This window comes from Carassius carassius, chromosome 47 (assembly GCF_963082965.1).
Source record: "Carassius carassius chromosome 47, fCarCar2.1, whole genome shotgun sequence".
Classification (NCBI taxonomy): domain Eukaryota; kingdom Metazoa; phylum Chordata; class Actinopteri; order Cypriniformes; family Cyprinidae; genus Carassius; species Carassius carassius.
The window spans coordinates 11,873,357-11,880,762 of NC_081801.1; the positions used below are offsets into that span (position 1 = coordinate 11,873,357).

The 7,406-nt window shown below is 41.3% G+C and overlaps 1 long non-coding RNA gene across 1 annotated transcript; it reads right to left on the reverse strand.

The window, feature by feature from the left end:
* Positions 1-267: 267 nt before the first annotated feature.
* Positions 268-4,751, reverse strand: LOC132130765 (uncharacterized). The gene is made up of 3 exons (XR_009428772.1): positions 4,656-4,751; positions 2,984-3,296; positions 268-568 (listed from the first exon to the last, which is right to left on the reverse strand). It is a non-coding gene; the product is annotated as an uncharacterized LOC132130765 (long non-coding RNA).
* Between the last annotated feature and the right edge of the window lie 2,655 nt (positions 4,752-7,406).

Below are 7,406 nucleotides of genomic sequence, written 5' to 3' on the forward strand. Positions count from 1 at the left end.
AAGATGAAAATTCTGTCATTAATTACTCACCTTCAAATTGTTTCAATCACCAAAGACGCGTACGTGTTGTGTTGACGTGAGAGCACAAACCATAGCGGAAGCGTTGCACTGTTTGCAAGCAGAGGAAGAGGAGCACTATATTTGTAATCATGTTGAAAATTTCGAAATTGAGTAGGACTTGCATTTTGTTTTTTTGCCCTTTTCAAACAAAAATATACAGACGCTTCCGGTACGTAAATAATGACAGAATTTTCATTATTGGGTGACTATCCCTTTAATCATCAGCAGGCCCAAATGGAATATGTGGACATTATTTGCATTTTCCATACTAATTTTGAAGGAATAAGTGGTGTTATGGGAATGATATTTGCTATTGGCTGACCTGCACAACCAGCATATCTGCCAAGGTGTATTGCAAAGATTTTGGTTTCATCTTCAAGCCAGAAATTGTCATATGAAGCATAGGTGGTGGTGTCATCTTGTGAGACCAGAGACACATGCAGCTCGAAACGTGTGTTTCTCTGATTCACAATATTGAAGATTTTTCTCAAAACCAACCAGTGTTCACCTTCAGAGAAACAGATAAAGCCAATACCTTTTAATTCATATTTAAGACATTATCTAATTTAGAAGGGATTTTTCTCCCATAAATATTTTTTTTTTACTATTTATTGATTCTTGTTCATATTATTCCAAACCTGTATGTGTTGCTTTCCTCTATTGAATATATTTTGAAGAATGTTGGTAACCAAACAGTTGCTAGTGGACACTGACTAAATTTCTCTAAAAGAGCTTCATGGGTGCGTCATTGTAAAGACGACGGATCATCCTTATAAGGATGCCGTTTCACCCGTGTGTTTCTGGGTGCAGTCATTACCTGGCAATGGGTGATGGTCACGATCATTGCCTCAGGTGTCTGGGCGTCGAGCACGCTGAGTTGGCCTTCGTGGATGAGTCCTGTTCCCACTGTGGGAAGATGATCATCTTGGAGCTGCGAACCAGGCTCTGCTACCTTCAGAGGGGTGGAGTCCCGTTACTGCTGCCATGATCTGGGGCTCGTTCTGGCAGCCAACAGACGAGAACCACTACCGTCTGTAGCACGGGTGGTTTGAGGATTACAGTGGTGGCAAACCTCGCAGGGGACCAACCCTCTGGAGACCAGACTCACGCACCCTATGCCAACCTGTGGAACCAGGTGAGCCCTGCACCCCACACTCACACCACACTCCGGCCTGCTCAAAAGTTGCCTGAGTTGGGTCCCTGGGTTCCACCTCGCTGCCCCACCGTGGGTATGGCTGTGGTTCCGCTAGTGGCTAGTCTTCCGAACTAGTGCTCCTCGCGACAGCCCCTCCTTGGCCGATTTCCTCTGAGGATGGATCTATTGACTCAGAGACGGGGCAACGTTTGGCACCCGTGTCCGGACCTTTGGAAACTTCATGTCTGGACCCTGGATGGGACGCAGAGGTTCTAGGTGACCTACCCCAGGAGGTAGTGGACACAATCACTTCGGCAAGAGCACCGTTTACAAGACACGCTTATTCCTTGAAGTGGAACCTGTTCGTCAAGTGGTGATCTTCAAGGTTCCCACTACACCCTTCAAAGACCAAGTGGTGAACCTGCAAGCTCTGCCCCTGGAGGAGGCAGACCCATCCCTGGCTTTGCTCTGTCCTGTCCGAGCACTGAGATACTACGTAGAGCGGACACAAAACTTCAGGACCTCAGACCAGCTCTTTGTCTGTTATGGAGGCTGGCAGAAGGGGAATGCCGTCTCTAAGCAGAGGATGGCCCACTGGATTGTGGATGCCATAACCCTGGCTTATCAGGCACAGGGTGTGCCCTGCCCATCCAGGTTGCGAGCTCACGCAACTAGAAGTGTTGCATCCTCCAGGGCGCTGGCTTGTGGTGCCTTGCTGACAGATATTTGTAGAGCTGTGGGCTGGGTGACCCCTAACACATTCGCTAGGTTCTACAGCCTTCGTGTAGAGCCGGTATTCTCTCGTGTTCTCACCTCAAATGGGTAGTGGCGCTGAGAGACCTCGGTTAGTGTTGGCTTGTTTAAACTGCTCCAGAGTGTCCGTACTGTAGACACTGTTGAGATCCTCAATCACCCTAGGCAGCTGGACATGGCGGAATGTCCGGCACCAGGACTTCATGATGAATCCTTGAGAACCATGGAAGGCTGGGTTCCATATTGAGACCTAAGTAGTCGTATGTGTATAGTTCATGGTATAGCCTTAGAGCCTGTGTTTCCCCAGCAGACTTCTGCCTTTCCAAGAGGGTTTTAATCACCTTAAATTTCTCCATATACACTTAAAAGGATGCTATATGTGTATTTGCTCCCAAAAACTCCTTCTGGAAGGATGGGCATGAAAACAAGGTATGTTTTCCCAGTGTTATCCAGTCTCACCTAGTGAGGTAGTGCTTTGACAATGGTGAGTGGAACTACTTGTTTCGAGCCCCAGCCTACACATAATAGGGGCACAGGCGGCTTGCACAGGGCACTGGAAGGGGCAGCACCCGTGGTGCTTTGGTAGGGATCCAAATTTCGTCGGTCATCGACGTGACATCGAGAGTGAGCGACTGAAAGGGAAAAAAAAACAGTGAAAACCTGGTATGCATTGCACCTGCTGCCTTATTATACTCACACTGTGATCAGCAGCAGCTGGATGCAATAATTGAATGCCAATGTGCATTGGCTTGTTTAGTTTAAACTTGAAGTAGATTGGTCTATCGAAGCGATATACCAATTCTGTTGGTCATCGACGTGACGTCTCCATTCCCTCCTTCAGGGAATGAGGGTTACCATACATAACCGAGACGTTACTAGCACCTGTTTGGTTGGTTACATACATTCTTCAAAATATATTATTTTCTGTTCAACCAAAAAAAGAAACTCATTCAAGTTTGGAACAACAAGAGGGTGAGTAAATTATGACAGAATTCCATTTTTCAGTGAACTATCCTATTAACTGATTTATTGTACCCGGTAAGTGTCCAAATCCATCCAAGTACTGTGACCACATTCGTTTGAAGTCAGTGAGACCGTCCGTCTCTGTTTTACTGTCCATCCACCCTTCATGTAATCCATCTCACAGAACACCTGTTAGATGGCCAGTTTAAGATGCTGAATGTTTGATTGGCTTTTAGATTAAAATAACTGGTTGGAAATGTTTAAACAAAACTAAAAGAAGGTACTTTCCTCAAAGGAAAGTTTTCTGGCTGAATTATATAAATTCCACTAGGGATTTTTGGAGACACGACACCTAGTGTCTCTTGGATGTCACTACAGTCTCTCCCTGTGGAATGAAAGGGAATTCACTATGAAGATGTGTAGATCAGGGGTTTTCAAACTGTGGGTCGCGACCCACTCGTGGGTCACGGAATGGAACAAGGTGGGTCGCACAAAGTCACTTGGCTGCAGCTAATTTTGCGTTTCAATGACACACAGACACTAACACAGTTCAGTCTAGGGCTGCACGAATGTGACGAGTGGGGCGGGGCCTAGTGCCATGGGAACAGAGCTAGGCCGGTGGAGTGATTGGGAAATGAGCAACACTCACCGGTCTCAAGAACCACGGAGGAGATCGGAAAGATACAAAAGAGGAGCGATGACAGTGAAGGACGAGAGAGGACCAGGCCTGGGTTTTATTTTGTGTTTGTTTTTTATTTGTGCACGGCAGTCATCCGAGAGGGGCTGTCGCGCTGTTTTGTGTTTATTTGGTTATTAAAACTTTGTTTGATTGTCCGCCGGTTCCCACCTCTTTCCACGAAGGAGTCATCGAGGCGGTGGGCTGGAGTGAGTTCGCCCCCCCCCCCCCCCGGCAACTCACTCCAGCCCACCACATCGAGCACCCTCGGCGGCAGACTCCTTCGCCCTGCTCGATGGCACTGCGGATTCACCCCAGCGGCGAAGGATCTTCGGCAGCGCGCCCCTCCTTCCTCCCTGGCTTCGGCACCAGTGTAAAACATTAAAATCTTCACAATCACAGGAAGAAGGAGGCGGGAACTGGGAACCCACTCATCACAACGATATAGCCCACCAACATTAATAATGAACTGCAATATCCTTAGTGTGATTTTCAAATTGCAATTAAGTCCGTGTGCGTTGCGTGTTTTGAAGGTCTCAGAGCAATGTCATTAAAAGGTTCAATCGGTCTTTTTTTACCTATTTCACAATTATTTTAATCTCCAAACTGTTTTAGATAGTTCTGCTTTGCTTCTTATGCTTTTCTAAAAAAGTGTTGGATTGTGCTCCGTTCTCGCCGACACACACGGAAGGATCATGAATGCAACAAAACACAGCAGCGCAGATCACACTTCACTGGAGTGAGCCTGCTTCACGTTTTTATGGACACTACATATTTTAACGCCAGTAAACAAAAATTAAAACTTGTAAATTTGTAGTGAAATTTTCAGTTGTACTCTAAAATAAAATGGTTATTTTTCTTAAATACTTAATTTCTGTCATAAAAATTTTAAGTAAGATTAGGTTTAAAGTAATTTCACTCGTTGTTTTTTTTTTTTTTTTTAATATTTTGGTGGGTCGTGAAATATATTACACTTGTCTAGGTGGGTCGTGGAATGGAAAAGTTTGGGAACCACTGGTGTAGATGATAAATATTTTGCTGAAAGTTTGAAAGCATTAATCATCTCACCGTGGGACTCCATGGGCTTCACGGAAAAGATGTCACTGTTGCTTCTCTGCACATCTGAACTGAGTGTGTTTACTTTGGCCATGAGCTCGATTATCTAGAAAAAGAATTTGAAAGCATTCAAAGCAATATGTTTAAAAATGCAGAAGAGGATATGCAGTTTGGAAGTTTGGACATTTTTTAAATACCTGACTTGAGAGAAATTCCAAAGCTTTCTGCTGTTCATAGAGATATCTTTTACCAAAATTAAGAGTCAACCATGCCATCCTAAAACGGCCCATTCAAACACATGTCTGTGTCACTATGTGGAAATATTTGCATAATGCCTGCCAAATGTTCATGCAAAGAAAGAAGGTGTGGTTTCAGTAACTGCCGTTAGTGCTGAAGCTGCCATGTCAGAGAGACGCTGTGTGTATCTAGACGAAAGCAAAAGCACTTTATTTGGCCTTCCGAAAGTAGATGCATTTAGGAATCTTTAAGATTACTTACAACAGAACAGCAATGCATTTTATGAATGACCGTTTCGTGAACCGCTTCTGAATCAGATACTGGAAGTATGGTTTGTTATTAGTATAAGTATTTGCTATTGAATGTTCAAATGCGGAGTTTTGCGCATCACGTGGTTGTGTGTGTGGTGTGCTCGTGCATGTGTGTATGTGTGTGAGAGAGAGAAGGAGAGAGAGACACCACAGTGGAGTCAGCTGTCTTAACAGTCCGTGGCTTGTGTTCTGCAAACACATACAAGCTGTATCACTGTGTCTGCTACGTGACTTTGTTGCATTTTTGGACTTGAACTGATGGTAAAACTAAGGACAAAAATGGAACCATCTTTACATTTATTTTGAAAGATGAAGCTCGTGATTATGGAAAGGGGCATTACATTTCTGATGAGTACTTGCGGTGTTCGACCAATCACAATGCACTGGGTCACCTGGCCAATCAGAGCAGACTACGCTTGTCAGAAGAAAACGATGTGTTTGAAAGAGGCGGGGAATAGAGGACAATGTACAGTATTTGAAAAATAATGTGTTTTTTGAACATTAAAGCATGTCAACATATTCTGTTACACCAAATACATCAAATAATTATCTTTATAAAAGCATCATATGACCCCTTTAAAAGAGTGACAAAGAGTAAATGTAAAGAATGTGTAAATTATTGAAGAATATCACACTGTATGCAAAAACAAAAAAATGAAATACCTACTGCACAAGGAATGTTTCTCATCAAGCATTAGCTTTGCAGTCATTTCACATGGCATAGTGCATTTGTCTTTGTCTGCGTCTCTGTGATAATGCTCTTTTTGGCCTTGAAGAGAGACGTCCTCAGACTCCCCAGTCAAGATAGCAGGATCATTGCAATAAATACTGCAGGTATTCTGTTAAGAAAAACAAAATATACCACACATTATTACATATTCACAAGTTAATAAAAAAAAAGATTTATTGCCTTATTTAACATGAAATTAAATTATATAATTATCTTTAAAAAGTAATAAAAATGAAATGCATTCTAGTAAATATTACAAGAATCTAAATAAACACTTTTTAAGATTTTTTAATATATATTAACATGAATTACAGATGACTGAAAGGAGATGTTTACAACACTCACCACAGCTGATGATGCAAGAAGATGCAGAAATAAAGTGATCCAGGCCATTTTGTTGTATGTAGCAGTCCCACATGTGAAAGTGTGAAGATGTGCACCTTCCAATGAGTTGGCTGTTTTCTCCACTGTTCTCTTGTGGGCTGGACAGCCTCTTTGCTTCAGAGAAAAATATGTTTTTTGTTCTGTCCTCAACAAAAAACTGTTCAGACCAATCCTGTTTCATTTTAAAGAGGTGTTACTTTATTGCACTTCGAAAACATACTGTATTGGCTATGAAAACCAGATGCTGGAATGTGACACATCTTTCTGTTGAGGTGGGAATCAGCAGGACCCAGAGCAGCATACATAAATGTATTCCTTCCAGAAACACAGTGAGAAACTGGACATGAGAGAATGAAAACCCTGAGTTATATTACCTCCAAAACACTCCGATTGGTAAATATATATTTTTCTTTATAATAGGCCACTTGTTGCTTCTTCAAAGCTAATTTGAGCTGTGACTCCTGGCAAAAGCCAACTAGCTAAGCCAAAGTAATGAGCTTGATTCCAAATGATTTATTCGATACACTGATACTAAAGCATATGCCAAATGCATGAATCTGATAATTACTTTATTCTGGGCATCTATGCAGAACTTCTTGGTCATAGACACAAGGGTTTCATGTATTGTCCTTCAGTGCCCTTCAAGTAACAAGATTAAAAAAAAAAAAAAAAAATCTTGGTTGGGAGACTTACAAAATGCTATATATTAACATACTATATATTCAATTAATCTGGCCCTCTTCGTTTAGTCACACTTGCCTCCTTCGTGGTCAAAAGTGACCGAAGCCTTGAAATGTAACTTCGTCTTTTTTTTTCAGGAAAATCAATGTAATACGTTTTTGTTCAATAATATATTTTTATTATTATTTATGATTTTAATGGAATTTTATGATACTATGCAATATTTATAAAATTTGAAAAAGTTATTTTTTTTTTATTTGAATTAATATATATATATATATATATATATATATATATATATATATATATATATATATATATATATATATATATATATATATATATATATATATATATATTATTTTTTTAGGTTTTGCAATTAGATATATATTTAGAAGGTTTAGATATTTTTGGTTAGAT